Source organism: Aegilops tauschii, chromosome 5 (genome assembly GCF_002575655.3).
Source record: "Aegilops tauschii subsp. strangulata cultivar AL8/78 chromosome 5, Aet v6.0, whole genome shotgun sequence".
Taxonomy (NCBI): domain Eukaryota; kingdom Viridiplantae; phylum Streptophyta; class Magnoliopsida; order Poales; family Poaceae; genus Aegilops; species Aegilops tauschii.
This window is the reverse complement of record NC_053039.3, coordinates 460,943,620-460,959,202: the sequence shown is the minus strand read 5'-3', so window position 1 is coordinate 460,959,202 and position 15,583 is coordinate 460,943,620. Positions and strand designations below refer to the sequence as shown.

Genomic DNA, 15,583 nt, shown 5'->3' with positions numbered 1-15,583 from the left:
TTGTGGAGGACAAGGAGCTTCCACGGGTGGCCACGACGGCAGCTGCTGGACCTTTGGGTGTCACCCAGTGGCACATCCCTAGCATGCGCTATGCCGACAGTGGTTGCATAAACAGCAACACACGGCGGAATCGGAGGAGGGTAGTGCCAAAAACTAGTAGGGCTAGTTGTACGGCGACTCATTGCTAAATTTCTGACGCCTCTCAGGCCTACAGTTGGCATAGCATTTGTCGAAGGTTATACTTTGCTTTTGGGACCAAACAGTTTTGTCAAAATTTCTTGATCTATTGCCTCGCAAAGGATGTTTCTTATAAGAAGTTAAAAACATGCATGGTGTGTGCATCCCACCCAACTGTTCACCCTCTACCGCAAGATGTCGCATTGAATGAACAATTTGACACACTGTAGTGACCAACCATATTGTCACGCGATATATAGTGATGTCCTCGAGAAAATTTAGGTCCAGATACTACAACCAATAAACATGCTATGACAAATGTACATTAATACAAACCACTTGTTATACTAGTTGTTAGAGTTGTGTCGAATATTATTGTACAAGGTAGGTTACAATTGGACTTGGTTTTGGATTGTGTGTAGACAGGGTAGGAGTTGTGTCCTAATATGACACTTGTATCCTAGGCCTCTCATATATATCGGGGGTAGACACACGATATAACCTATGCCAGCATAATAGCGCAGGCACGCGGGGGAGCCAGCGGCATGTGCCGGTGCCCGGGTGGCCGCATGCGGTATTGTGACGGTGTCACGGGGAGGAGCGCACGTAGTCAGGCCACGGGGATGTAGCCATATCGGTGAACCTCGTTAAAAAATCTCGGTGTTATGCTTGTGTGATTGCTTGATTCTCGATAGATCGACGAAGCGCCTCGGATTTATTCTAACAAGTGGTATTATGAGCAAGGTTTGAAGAGATTGCGGTTCTGTTGATCTAGAGGAAGGAGGCCGAACCGTGAGTTGATTTTGTTCGTCATGAAACGGCGTTCGTGGGCATCAGCAGAATCAGAGGTGGCAGAATAGCAATCGAAGCAGCAGCGGTTCTCAGCGCCGTCAGCGGGATCGAAGCCGCGCCAGCCGCGGCTGGTCGGATCGGAACAGGTGGCTGCAGCGCATCGGTGGATGCAACACACGCGTGGCGGCGGCAGTGCGGAATTGCAAGGCAGCAGATCCGATCGAGGGTATCGGATACGTGCAGTGGCGGCGGCTTCGGAACGTGTGTCAGCAAGAGACGTGTGGCAATAGGGCGAGCAAGGCGCCTATTGCACGGCATGCAGCCTGGCTAGAGGCCCGCGCAGACGTGGAATCAAGGCCCAAGTCGTAGGGCAGCGGGCAGGCGGCCCAATGTTCTTTGGCCCGTGGAACAAGCTGGCGCGTGAGGCCTATGTGCAGCTGTAACGGGAAAACTCAGGTGGAGTTGTGTCTTTCTTTTGGAATGCTGCATCATGACGATGCATGCAGCCATCTTATTAAAAAAAAGTCTTGAAGTAGCACAAAGTCGTTTAAGTATTACAGCTCGCAAGAGGAGCGAATAAAAAAGCAAAGTACATGCTCAAGATCACAACCGGTATGGCGATGTATAGGACAAGCTCCGTAGACTCCTATCCTGTTATGTGACCGCCATCCGAACCGGTTGAATATAGCCCGTGCTAGCATCTCTCACTGGTTGCACCCAGTAACCAAAGGCTCCCTGGAGTCCATAGGAGTGAGTAAGGACCACGTACGGATCCACGCGATAGCTCTGAAGATAACCTGCAAGAAAGTTAAAGTATGATGTCTGTTAAAAATCATATCATTCCTGCAATTCCATATAGCCCAAATGAGCGCATATATTCCAATCTGGATACGAGCCGCGGTCATAGTCTCAACCCCAGCTAACCACGTTCCAAACAACGATTCAATGTCAACTGGAGGAGCAATGTTAATGCTTATATGAATGGTTCGCCAAAGCAATTTGGCAAGTGGGCACTCTAAGAATAAGTGTTGTATTGTTTCATCATGATCACAAAAACAACACCACCGCCTCTTTATTAAGTTATCTTTAGTGAGGATCACTTGCTTGTGGACGAACCACATAAAGATTTTAATACGCAAGGGAACCTTAACCTTCCAAATATGTAACGATCTCGAGATTGGGCCAGAATTAATCAGACCCAAGTAGAAAGATTTCACCGTAAACACCGGTTAACTTCCAGTGCATTGAATCAGGTTGGTCTGATAATTGAACATCTATCAATCGCCAGACCAAGTGCAACCAGGCCGTCCATCGCCCACCAACTAGTGTACGTCTGAACTGAATATTCAAGGAAGTCATTTGAAAGACTGTGCCTACGTAGTCCTCCTTACGTTGCACGATGTTATATAGGGTGGGATATTGTATGGCAAGGGGCGTCTCTCCTAACCATGTGTCCTCCTAGAATCTTGTTGACATCCCATTGCCAACCAAGAATTTTACCCTACGAAAGAAACATTCTTTCGTTCGCATGAGTCCCTTCCAGAATGGTGAATCAGTTGGTCTGACGGTAACCTGGGCAAGCGTTTTCGAATGCTAATACTTATTGCGTAGAATCTGAGCCCACATTCCTCTGGCTCAGTCTCTAACCTGTAGAGCCATTTACTCATAAGACATTTATTTTTAATTTCCAAGTTCTCAATACCGAGACCCCCCGGTCCTTGGATCGGCAAAGAATATCCCACCGAGTGAGACGGTATTTCTTCTTGGCCTCATCTGACTGCCAGAAGAAACGAGATCTAAAGAAATCAAGTCTTTTCCGCACCCCTTTCGGTATCTCGAAGAAAGAAAGCGGGAACATCGGCATACTAGTAAGCACTGAATTAATCAATACTAGCCGACCTCCATACGACATTAGCTTGCTCTTCCAGCAACTAAGCTTTTTTTCAATTCGATCTTCGATGCACTTCCATTCTTTATTCGATAACTTACAGTGATGAATCGGTATGCCCAAATAACTGAAAGGCAAAGAACCTAATTCACACCCAAACAATTGTCTATATGTGTCTTGTTCTTCTTTGGCCTTACCAAAGCAGAACAACTCGCTCTTTTGAAAGTTTATTTTTAATCCAGACAATTTTCTGAAGAGACATAATATGAGTTTCATATTTCGTGCTTTTGCAATGTCATGTTCCATAAACGGGATAGTGCCGTCAGCGTATTGTAAAATGGAGACTCTCCCATCTACCAGATGAGGGACTAGCCCCTCCACTTGACCGTTTTGCTTGGCTCTGCCTATAAGGATTGTCAACATATCGGCCACTATATTAAATAGAAGAGGAGACATTGAATCCCCTTGTCTCAATCCCTTGCGTGTCTGAAAATAGTGACCAATATCATCGTTAACCTTAATGCCGACACTCCCCTTCTGGACTTGAGAACCCACTTGGTTCCTCCAAGTCTCACTAAATCCTTTCATGCGCATTGCCTACTGAAGAAAAAACCATTTTACTTTATCATATGCCTTCTCAAAATGCACTTTGAAGGTAACCCCATCTAGTTTCTTCGAATGAATTTCATGCAACATTTCATGCAGGACAACAACCCCTTCAAGAATGTGTCTCCCAGGCATGAAAGATGTCTGGCTCGGTTGTCTAAAGTGCTGCAACGCATAGGGAAGCCATGGCATGGTCAAAAGGCACGTGAGAAGCTGTGAGGGGAGATTTGTTTGAGAAAAAAGGCACGTACGTACATGCAGGCTAGAGGCAATCAATCAGCGAAAGTATTCATCAAGGGAAGAACCCATCAGAAAGACGCTTTGGAAGCAATTAAGAAGGGCATCAAGTGTTGTGTCTAGAAGCAGTGCAATACGTGGAGCATGGCTTTGATCAAAGGTTCTATATTTGCGATTTTTCTTGGTGCACTTCGGCACATGCACCGGAAGTATTGCAGCTTGGTTACTTTTTCATGGGTCGACCGTATGGTAGACAAGGATGGAAATTTTTTGTTGGCACAATAGGGATGTTTGAAGTCATTGCCAGAAATAACGCGAACTAAGATGGAAGTATCATGTGATGGATGAGTTTCAGTGAAGATGATTGGGGAGCCTGGAGTGCGTCGTGTAGGAACATGCATACACAGGGCGTCAAGCAGTGCAGGGAGTTGTATTGGGCGGATATGATGCAGGATGGAGCATGGTTGTAGTTGGATAATTTCGGCTGGGTCGGACTGGATAGTCTGATGGACTGACATGGATGTTGGTCAAAGCAGAAGACGGTGGTGATTTCAGCGACAACGACATAGGAGCGTGATGCTGATGTGGTCGGCTTCTGGTGCGTGGAAACACATGGTGCAGGCCTGAGGGCTTGTGCGGCTTCAATAGACTATGGCGCGGGGTTGATTCAAGACAGTGCAAATGAGAGCTTGGAGTCGACAGGGCGCGGGGGTGGCACGTACAATCACCTTGGAGTCAAGTTGAAGGTGGAGCTGGAGTTTGATGGACGACTTCACTCTGTGCTGATGGAGGGGCTACGGCATAAGAATTCGGAGAGTCGAAGCCTATTTCAGCGGGATAGTGAGAGACAAGTGGATTGGACTGGGTACCAGTGGTCTGATGGAGACGTGATACTCGGCATCGGTCGGTGATGATCAGTGGTTCTCTACAGTGGGGGTTGAGGTAGTGACGGCTAGCTACCCGGGAGACTCGACCAGGACAGCAGAGGCTCAACGCGGTGATAGCGGCGAGGCGTGCGGTAAGCATGGGACACAGCAACTGGCCAAGGCACTGGTGGTCAAACATGTGGTCAGACAAACTGTGCAAGGGGTGCTGAAGCAGTGTTGATGAGTATCGGATTCAAGTAGGTGGCTGGGTCTATCGGTGCCGGAAGATGTACAGGAGTCACTAGTAGAAAACTGGGCTTTGGTCACAGGGCAATATTCACATTACTCCCGGTTCAGTCACGAACCGGGACTAATGTGAGCATTGGTCCCGGTTCGTGCGGCCAGGGGCCTGCCGGGCCTCGTGGGGCATTGGTCCCGGTTCGTCCGGCCCCTTTGGTCCCGGTTGGTGGGACAAACCGGGACCAATGGGCCTCGCTCCTGGCCCACCACCATTGGTCCCGGTTGGTGGCTTGAACCGGGACCAGAGGCTCACCCTTTAGTCCCGGTTCATACCACAAACCGGGACTAAAGGGTTGGTCCTAGTTGCGGTCAGAGTTTAGTCCCACCTCGCCAACTGAAGGGCGCTCACACCGGTTTATAAGCCCGTCCCTCTCTGCCTCGTTGAGCTCCTCTCAAAGTGAAAATAGATGCCCTTATACAGGGAATTTGACCAAATTTATTATGAATTTAGGTTGAATTTTCTCTATAGGCGCATCTATGTTCATTTTTTTATAGTAAATAAAATAAATAAACCTTAATAAAATAAATATAAATAAATAAACCTTAATAAAATAAAATAAAATAAACTATAGTAAATAAAATAAATAAACCTTAATAAAATAAATAAAAATAGCAGCAGTAAAATAAATAAAAATAGCAGCAGTAAAATAAATAAAAATAAAATAAATAAAGTAAAATACATAAGTAATTAGAAACAAAATGGAATAAAATAAATAAGTTTTTTGCTGTCAGTAGAAACAAAACAAAATAAATAAAGCAAAAGGGAAAACAAAAAACAGGGAAAAAATTATGCCACCTACTGGGCCACCACGGCCTGAATACGACTTGAAACCCATCCATGGGCCAGGATTCAGGCCCGCAGAAGGCCCAGTAGGCCCCACAGGCAAAGAGAACGGTTAGGCCCGAAAGCCTGCAGTTGAGAGGAGCTCGAGAGGGTGGGCGCAGCAGCGCTTATAAACCACTCTCGAGCTCTCTCAACTAGCGAGGTGGGACTAAACTTTTGACGCGGGGCAGCACAAGGCCTTTGGTCCCGGTTGGTGCCACCAACCGGGACTAAAGGGGGGCATGCGTACCGGTTCGTGGCACCAACCGGGACCAATGCCCCCCCTTTAGTCCCGGTTGGTGCCACGAACCGGGACCGATGAGTTGCCTATATATACCCCATCGCTGATGAGTTCAAATAAGTTCAAATAAGTTCAAAAAATGAAATTCCTTTGTAACTGATGAGTTTTCGTTCGAAACCCTGATACTTCGGAAGAGATTGTCCATTTTGTACACGAAGTGCATCCAGTTTTTGCCGTAACCCTCTCAACTTTTTAGCACATGCTATGTGGGTGAAATGATGACACCATGCCAACTTTCAACCTTTTCAGAGTTCATTTGTAGTGCTTTTCAATTTCACAGTCATATAGCTCATGAAAATCAGTAAATGCATGAAAAATAACAAATGAAGTTAGAAAGGGTTGAAAATTGATGATGTGGCTTTGAATGGTGCATTTTGAACACATAAAAAGTCTGGAGTTCAAATAAGTTCAAAAAAATGAAATCCCTTTGTAACTGATGAGTTTTCGTTCGAAATCCTGATACTTCGGAAGAGATTGTCCATTTTGTACACGAAGTGCATCCAGTTTTTGCCGTAACCCTCTCAACTTTTTAGCACATGCTATGTGGGTGAAATGATGACACCATGCCAACTTTCAACCTTTTCAGAGTTCATTTGTAGTGCTTTTCAATTTCAGGGTCATTTATAGCTCATGAACTAATAGCAAAAAGAATGAACTAAAAATAATCAATTAAAATATGCTGTTATGATCAACTAAAACAAAACTATAATATTCTTCAATAGCCAAAAGAATCAACTAAAAAGCTTTTATAAAACTCCAATAGCAAAAGGAATTTTCATAAAGAATGTTTTTGTTAGAAACTTTAATAGCAAAAAGCATTATCATAAAGATTTTTTTGTTAGAAACTAAAATAACAAAACCTGTTTTTGAACAGAATCATAAAACACAGTAATATTAAATAGCAGCAAAAAGAATCACTCCAAAATCTATTTTATAGTAAAGTTAATCACAAACTAGTGATTCACACAAATTTCAAAGAATTCAAATTTGAACTATTCAAATTTGAAAACTAATGGCACTAAGAGAAAGTTTATATTTTTTGTGACCTAAAAGCAAAAAGAATTAAAAAATAAACTTTAATAAAATAAATAAAAATAGCAACAGTAAGTATTTTGTTGTAAGTAGAAACAAAATAAAATAAATAAAGCAACAAAGAAAAAAAAGTGCCATCTACTGGGCCACCACGGCCTGAATACGACTAGAAACCCAACCATGGGCCAGGATTCAGGCCCGCACGTGGGCCAGTAGGCCCCACAGGCACATAGTGTATGGTTAGGCCCGAAAGCCTGCAGTTGAGAGGAGCTCGAGAGGGTGGGCGCAGCAACGCTTATAAACCACTCTCGAGCTCTCTCAACTGGCGAGGTGGGATTAAACTTTGGCCGCGACGCGGGCAACACATGTCCTGTGGTCTCGGTTGGTGGCACCAACCGGGACCAATGCCCCCCCTTTAGTCCCGGTTGGTGCCACCAACCGGGACCAAATGCCGCCGCTTCCCGCCCTTTGGGCTGCTGAAAAGAGGCCTTTGATCCCGGTTGGTGGCACCAACCGGGACTAAAGGGGGCATTGGTCCCAGTTGGTGTCACGAACCGGGACCAATGGCTTTGCTATATAAGCAAACACTTCGTAAATGTTTCAGAGTTCATCTGCAGTTTGCCCCGACGACGCCGAGCACATCGACGCCGCCAGGCTGCCCCGACGCCGTCGCCGCCCCGCCCCTGAGCCCGCGCCCCTGCCCCGCCCCCTCCGTCGCCATCGCCGAGCCCGCGCCCGTGCCCCGGCCCCTCCGTCGCGCCGTCGCCGAGCCCGCACCCTGCCCCGGCCCCGCCGTCGCCGTCGACGTCACCGCCCCCGAGCCCGCGCCCCTGCCCCGCCACCGCCGTCGTCGTCGCCGTCACCGAGCCCGCGCCCTGCCCCGCCCCCGCCGTCATTGTCGCCGTCACCGCCCCCGAGCCCGCGCCCTGCCCCGCCCCCACCGTCGTCGTCGCCGCTCTCGAGCCCGCGCCCTTGCCCCGCCGCCGCCGTCGTCGTCGCCGTACGTCACCGCCCCAGAGCCCGCACCCTGCCCCGCCCCCGCCGTCGCCGTCGCCGTCGCCACCCACGCTGTGAGCTGCCACCGCCCCGGCCCGCTGTCTTTTTTTATTAGTAAAGTTTATGTATTTTTTTGTTCATATATAATGTAGATGTATATATATATATATATGTATGTATGTATGTATGTATATATGGATGGATGAAAATATTGATGTGATGTTTTTTTGTTCATAGACCTTTTTATGTTCATAGAATTTGTATTTTTTTTGTTCATATATATATAATTAATGTAGATGTATATGTATGTGTATGTATGTATGTATGTATGTATATAGAAAATATTGATATTGTGATATATAGATTATTTTTTCTTTAGAATTTTTCTGTAAATGATATGATGATGATGATATATAGAGTTCTTTGATTGTGATGATAGATGATGATGATATATATAGAGTTCTTTGATTGTATGAAAACTTTGTAAAATTTACCCCCTCCCCGATAACTTTGACATGAGGGGGGACGTCGGACATGCATGAGAGAGAGGCGGTCCGCTTGCCCGACCAACTATCGAGGCCACCCAAACCCTAGAAAAAGAGCGTCGTCGTTGTCGATCTACCCAGGCCCTCCCTGATAACTTCGACATGAGGGGGGGACGTCGGACTATATAACAAACACTTGTGAAAAGTTTCAGTTTTCATCGCCAGTTGCCTCCCCCTCCCGAATAAACCCCTCCCGGATAACTTCGACCGTGATAACTTATACCACGGGAGCACCCCCGGGCCCTCTCGCTCGACCAAAACTCTCAAGGACACCCAAACCCTAGAAAAAAATGATGTCGGTCTCCTACCCCCTCCCGCCGCGCCCCTACCCTTGAAGCGTTGCCGAGGCCACCCCAAACCCGGAATAAGCTAGGTCTACGTTTGCACTAATATATCCACCTGCTGTCATGTTTGTGTAATAATTGCCATGTTGTAATATTTGCAGAAACAATGGAGCACGGACGAGACGAGCAAGCAGAAGAGGTGTTGGGGGACATAATCTTAGCCGGAGGTGATATCTTGTCGTATCTTAATGACAATGATGGTCTGGAAGAACAGGGTGAAGAAGCAGGCTACGGTGATCGAACAGTGGAGGAGGAAAGACATGATTATGATGGCTCCGGTGACCCAATGCTGGTGCAAGAAGGAGCCCGTGGTGACGGCTCCGGTGACCGAACAGAGTCCGGCCAGGTAAATATATTAGTTAAGCCTGTGCTGACTAGCTAATTGATGCATTCATTGTTTTGGTATGTACACATATTAATTAACTCTCGTCTTTTTTCTTTTTTCTAGCCCTCCGGATCAAGCACAACTTCGGTAAAGAGACGAGACCCGAAGAGAAAGTTGCGCTCGGATGAAAGGTTTGAGATCACAGCAATCGCGCGCGACGGCCAACCGATTGAACCCATTCGGACAAAGGAAGCATTTGCTGCTCAGTGCGGGGTTCTTGTTAGGGACAAGATCCCGATCAGCATCCACCAATGGTATAAGCCTAAGAAGGAAGACCCTTAGGTGTCTTATGTCAATGATATGCAGAAAGATGATCTTTGGACTGAGTTGAAGGCAAATTTCACCCTACCGCCAGAGGAGGATCCGGAGAAGCCAGTTAAAGAGCAATTAATCAAGTCTCATGCTCTTAAGAAGATGGCAGACCTATTCAGGAGGTGGAAGAATGAGCTGAAAACGTTTGTCGACAAAGAAGAGACACCAGAATTCATCGGCCGGTATGAGAAGATCAGAGATCACTGGCCCGCATTTGTGGCCCACAAGACATCGAAAAAGAGTAAGAAGATGTCAGCGACAAACAAGAAGAATGCTGCGAAGAAGAAGCTTCACCATCGCACGGGGTCAGGTGGCTACCTCAAAGCCCGGCCTAAGTGGGCCAAGGCTGAGAATGATCTGCTTGAAAAAGGGATCGAACCACAGACAATGAACTGGCCAGACCGTTGCCGGACTTGGTTCTTCGGGGCTGGCGGAAAATTGGACCCTGCATCAGGAAGGTGCGTTTGGACGGACGAGCTTTTGAGAATACCAGTCAAGAGGCTTCAGCACTATATCGATGCAGCGCAGCAAGGGACGTTCGTTCCAGACAGAGAGAACGACGAGCTCACAATGGCCCTCGGGAATCCTGAGCACCCTGGACGGACACGAGGCACGCCAGGCTCCGTTCCGTTGAAGGCTGGTTTTCCGGACGCAGGCGGTTACAAAAGCCAGGAGAGGAGGAAAAAAGTGGAGCAGACCCAAATTCAGAAGCTGCACGAAAGGGTTCAAGCGCTAGAGGAACGAGACGGCAATCGACATGCCGAAACTACCCCCGAAGCTACCCCGCCATCTCAGCGGAGAAGCAGCGTGGCGTCCGCCGAGCTGCTTTAGCCGGAGCATGTCTTGACGGCTCCTGCTAGCTACCCCGTGGATGCTATCACGGAGTCTCAACATTGCCACCTGATGACGCAATGGCAGAACTTCAAAGTCAAGGCGGCTGTTGGCTCTGTTTTACCTCCTGAACCCGGCGCAACCTACCACTGCCGGCCGATTCCAGAAGGATATGCTAGGGTGATGGTGGATGAAATAACGGAGGGATTTGAGGACCTCCAGCTTGACCACCCTACCGGTGAAGGGGAGACTCGGCTGGGTTCTGCTCTGAAGACTCCGTGCCTATGGCGGAAGGAGCTCATTAACCTTCCGAACTGGACGCCTCCGGCGAGTAAAGGCACTCCGCCGCCTCCTCCTCCGGCGAATGATCAGGGCACTCAGCCTCCTTCTCCGGCGCGTGGCGGCACTCCGCCTCCTCCTCCGCCTCCTCCTCCGGCGAGTGATCAGGGCACTCAGCCTCCTTCTCCGGCGCGTGGCGGCACTCCGCCTCCTTCTCCGCCTGCGCTGGCGTGCCAGAGCAGCCAACCTCCTCCTTCTCCGCCTCGTCAGCAAGGGCGGAAGAGAGCCGCCGCCGCTCCGGCAGCTCCGGCGCGTCGTAGTCCTTCTCCTCCGCCTCGTAAGCAAGGAAAGAAGACAGCCGCAGCCGGTCCGTCTGCTGTGCCGGTGTCTAGCAGTATAGCTGCCAGAGGTGGGAGGCAATACAGATTCGGTCCTTCTTTGAAGACTCCAGAGAAGTTACCATACGAGAGGACCCCGGAGGAGAACGCGAAGATTGTGCGAGCCGAAGTGACAAACTTCTTTGAAGGGGTGAAAGCAAAGAAACATCCACCTCCGGAGGAGAAGGTAGATTCGGTGAAAGCGAAGCGCACTCTGGCTGCCCTGACAAAACCACCAAAGTCTCCGCCGAAAGGCAACTATGAGCGCATTATTGCAAAGACATTTGTCGAAGCGGAGCGGTCGGGAAGTACTGTTAGTGATCAAAGGTTAAAAGAACGACGAGCTGGGAAAAAAATTGCCCAGCTCGACGAACAAGCGAACCAATCGTGCCCCCCGCTCAAGGTATCTAGCGACATCGTCGCTAATGATCCGAGGATTGTGCCCGGTTATAGCAATCTTGGAGATTACCTGCCCGACGATGTACATTATGAAATCATGGAGGTGGACGAACACAAATACCATTACGGGAAGTCTCTCGTCAAAGATGAAAGATCTCTAACAACGATGATGCGAAGATTACATGATTGGTACATGAAAACCTGCAGAGAGTCTGATGGGATGAATACTTTAACGCTGAGAGTTAAACCGGAGCATGACCTCGTTGGAATTGAACTGCTGAATGTTCCATTTGAGGAGTTCTTCCAGTTTTTCAATCAAAAGGCCCTCGATAAATCAACGATCACTTGCTGCTGTCTGTAAGTAGTACTACTTCTGTCATTAAGTCTCTCTATATAGGTCAGCTCTTTCATTGCATGTATTTATAATTATCCTCACTATATTATGCAGATTGAAGATCGCCGAATTGAAGAAAAGACAAATCGGTGATATTGGGTTCATTAACACAAATCTCATAGATGCATATACGGTTGAAAAACATGCCAAAGAAGCCGAGGCCAACTTGCTACGATCGTTGGTATTAAATCAAAACAAAGATATAATACTCTTTCCTTACAACTTCAAGTGAGTGTTACTGTCTTGTGCATATTCGGTTTCCCTTATTAGTCCAGGTTATGGTAATGTAATTGATGAGTTATGCATGCATGCGCAGCTTCCACTATATTCTCCTAGAGATTAAGCTTGAGCAAGGAGTAGTAACCGTCTTAGACTCGAGACGAAAAGATCCCCAGGACTATCCGGACATGACTCAAATGCTCGAGAAGTAAGTTAAATCGATCATTATCCACCATCTCAGCAACTTTGTTCATTTCCTGATATCAAGTAATTGTTTTCTTTGTCTGGCAGGGTTTGGAGAAAATTCACCACAAAAGCTCCGGGACTACCGAAGAAGCTGCAATTTTCACACCCGAAAGTAAGTACTATAGTAGCATGTTCCGCACATCTCCTAGTGATTCAAGCGCTAGTTTCATCAATACCATTTAGCATGCTTGCTTATCAGTTAGATTGACCTCTATTTCTTGTAAAGTGGTTGTGGCAGGAACAAGGGAATGATTTCTGTGGATACTACGTTTGCGAGTCTATCCACCACACGACCTGTGAGCGGGGCTACTCTGACGAACAATAGGAAGTGCGTAAGCAATAATTTCACAATTTTATTTTATTACCATCATTTGTGTCGAGTTTCATTTATTCATATATATATATATATATATATATATATATATATATATATATATATATATATATATATATATATATATTGAACCCCTTCTTCAAATTAGATCTTTCGGATGCGGGATGAACTCCTAGCACCAGATCGTATGCGAGCAATTCAAGAGGAATTGGCGGCATTCTTCCTTGACCACGTGATCGCTGAAAACGGAGAATACTATGTGGACCCTATGTTCTTACAATTTAATTAGGAGATTATATTGTAAGAGATAATTATTGTATATATGTAGCCGGTAGTGTCAGATAAATATACGAGAACTTGTTGTTTGACCAATCTCTCGGAGAAGGAGAGGTGGTCGATATCACTTCTCTCTGTATGCATATGTTCATGACGATCTTCTGTTTCCTTCATTTGCTTACTAGCTAGCGTGTCTAGTCCTCTCCATACGTATATAGTATGTAGCGTCGACCAAGCACGGAGATAAGAGAGGACACTTCTCTCTATTAATTAGCTAGCTAACACAATATATGAAACACCTAAATTAACCCCCCAACCCCCCCCCCCCCCCCTTTAAAAAAAAAACTCCAGCCCCTGAAATGCTGACGCGTGGATGCCTATTGGTCCCGGTTGGTGACACCAACCGGGACAAAAGGCCCTGCCTATTGGTCCCGGTTGGTGTCACCAACCGGGACCAAAGGCCCCCCTGCCTGGGCTGGCAGCAGCGGCCACGTGGAGGACCTTCTGTTCCGGTTCGTGTAAGAACCGGGACTAAAGGGTTAGGGCTTTAGTAACGACCCTTTAGTCTCGGTTCGAAAACCGGGACAAAAGGCCCTTACCAACCGGGGTAAAAGCCCCTTTTTCTACTAGTGAGTTGACCATGGAAAATCTGAGAAAGTGGCGGAAAGTCTGAAATTGTCAAAAGCTGAGAGAGTACATGGCCATATATTCTGTGCATGGCAAAATGCGGATGACAAGTACAGAAGGAGGCGGAGTGCTATAGCTGTGAGACATGTCAGAGACTATTCGGGAAAAGGGTGAGACAACTGCAAATTTGACTCAAGGCGACACAGGGCGACGGTGAAATTCCTTCAAGTTTCAAACAAGCAGTCAAGAAAGAGCGGTGACGTTGAGTTCAGGTAACTCTTATATGTGGCGTACAATATGTGAGTTGTTCACTTTCACGCAGACAATGGTCGGTGTGTGATGGCGTTGAACGAATACTCCGGAAGGGAGCACAAAGTAGAGTAATGAGTAACTTAATTTTGCTCGAGTGTTGATTGTGAAGAAGACGAGAAGGGACCACAGTTGTAGGTGGAGTCACATGGAGTCTGGGAGTAGCAGCGGTGCTCATGCGTATCTCAAGTCCAATGTACATGGAGGTTCGACGCATGGATGAATTCAAAGTGGTGAAGAATATTCGCCAAGGTGGAGTTTGTTAGAGCTCTGTCGAATATTATTGTACAAGATAGGTCACAATTGGACTTGGTTTTGGAATGTGTGTAGACAGGGTAGGAGTTGTGTCCTAATAGGACACTTGTATCCTAGGCCTCTCATATATATCGGAGGTAGATACATGATATAACCTATGCCGACATAATAGCACAGGCACTCGGGGGAGCCGACGGCATGTGCCGGCGCCCTGGTGGCCGGCGTGCGGTATTGTGACGGTGTCACGGGGAGGAGTGCCCGTAGTCAGGCCCCGGAGGTGTAGCCATATTGATGAACCTCGTTAACAAATCTCGGTATCATGCTTGTGTGTGCTTGATCCTCGATAGATCGACGGAGCGCCTCGGATTTATTCTAACACTAGTTGCGGAAAAATTTAAAACAATTCACTGTAGAATTATGCAAAAAGAAACTGATTGGTATCAGAAAAATTATATTACCTATTTTTATTGAAGGGGTACTTCTAATCTTCATCTTTAATTTGCATCAAAATCTGTAAACTTCTAAGGGGAGGGGGGAGGGGTACCGAAGCAAACTCATATTGGATCACAACAGCCAACAAGTGATTTTTGCAAAGAAGACCTTACACGAACCATGCCGCCCACTTTTTGATGAACAATTTTTAACACTAACTCAGTGCAGGGCGAGTCCATAACCATGCTTTAAACTCCGGTGCTGCAGGTCATACCCGAGCTTTGGGAGCTATGTCAGAGCCCTGCTTCGCCCACTTTTTGATTAACAAAATTTAAGACTAATAATTCGGTACAAATTACTATTGAGAGAAAAGTAACTAAGATGCAATGTTGAGCCGTGAAGTATCATAATCAGTACAACACTACATCCATGTATCCCTGAAGATTATCCTCAGTGTCACACCAAAACCATAAAATTAAATTATTAGAGACCCAACGCATGTTTCTTGACTCTCTGAACTTTGTTGACGTGAACATGAATAGGAACTACATAGAAACCACCTCTTCCAACACGAACTAGGCCTGAACTACATGGTTTCATTGCTAATCAGGAGGGACTCGCGACTCGATCTAGCGCCGCCGCCGGATCCTTTCTCCGCCGCCATCTCACCCGACCCTACACCCGCTCCTGTGCGGCGCCGCCGCGCCGCACCGGGAAGTCCCTGCCGCCACTCTCCTCTCTGCCGCCACCGGCGACGAGGCCATGGCGCCATCATCATCGACGATGGAAGGGTGAATGAATGGGGAGTCAGCCCTCATTGAATTAGTTAGGTTGGGCATCACATGACGCAGAAGCTAGGGGTTTTCCTCTTTTCTTTTAAATAATAGTATGTGCGCCATGTACTGAAAACGACACGGAGCGTAGAATGCATATGATGGAGTGGAGTATGTGAGAATTTATATCGCAAAGAAAAAGAGTGTGGAAGAAAAAGAGTGATACGC

General features: G+C 47.0%; 1 pseudogene; it reads left to right on the top strand.

Annotated features, from left to right (window-relative positions):
• Positions 1–8,981: 8,981 nt before the first annotated feature.
• On the top strand, positions 8,982–13,926 carry LOC141023015 (uncharacterized; annotated as a pseudogene).
• The last annotated feature ends 1,657 nt before the right edge of the window (positions 13,927–15,583 follow it).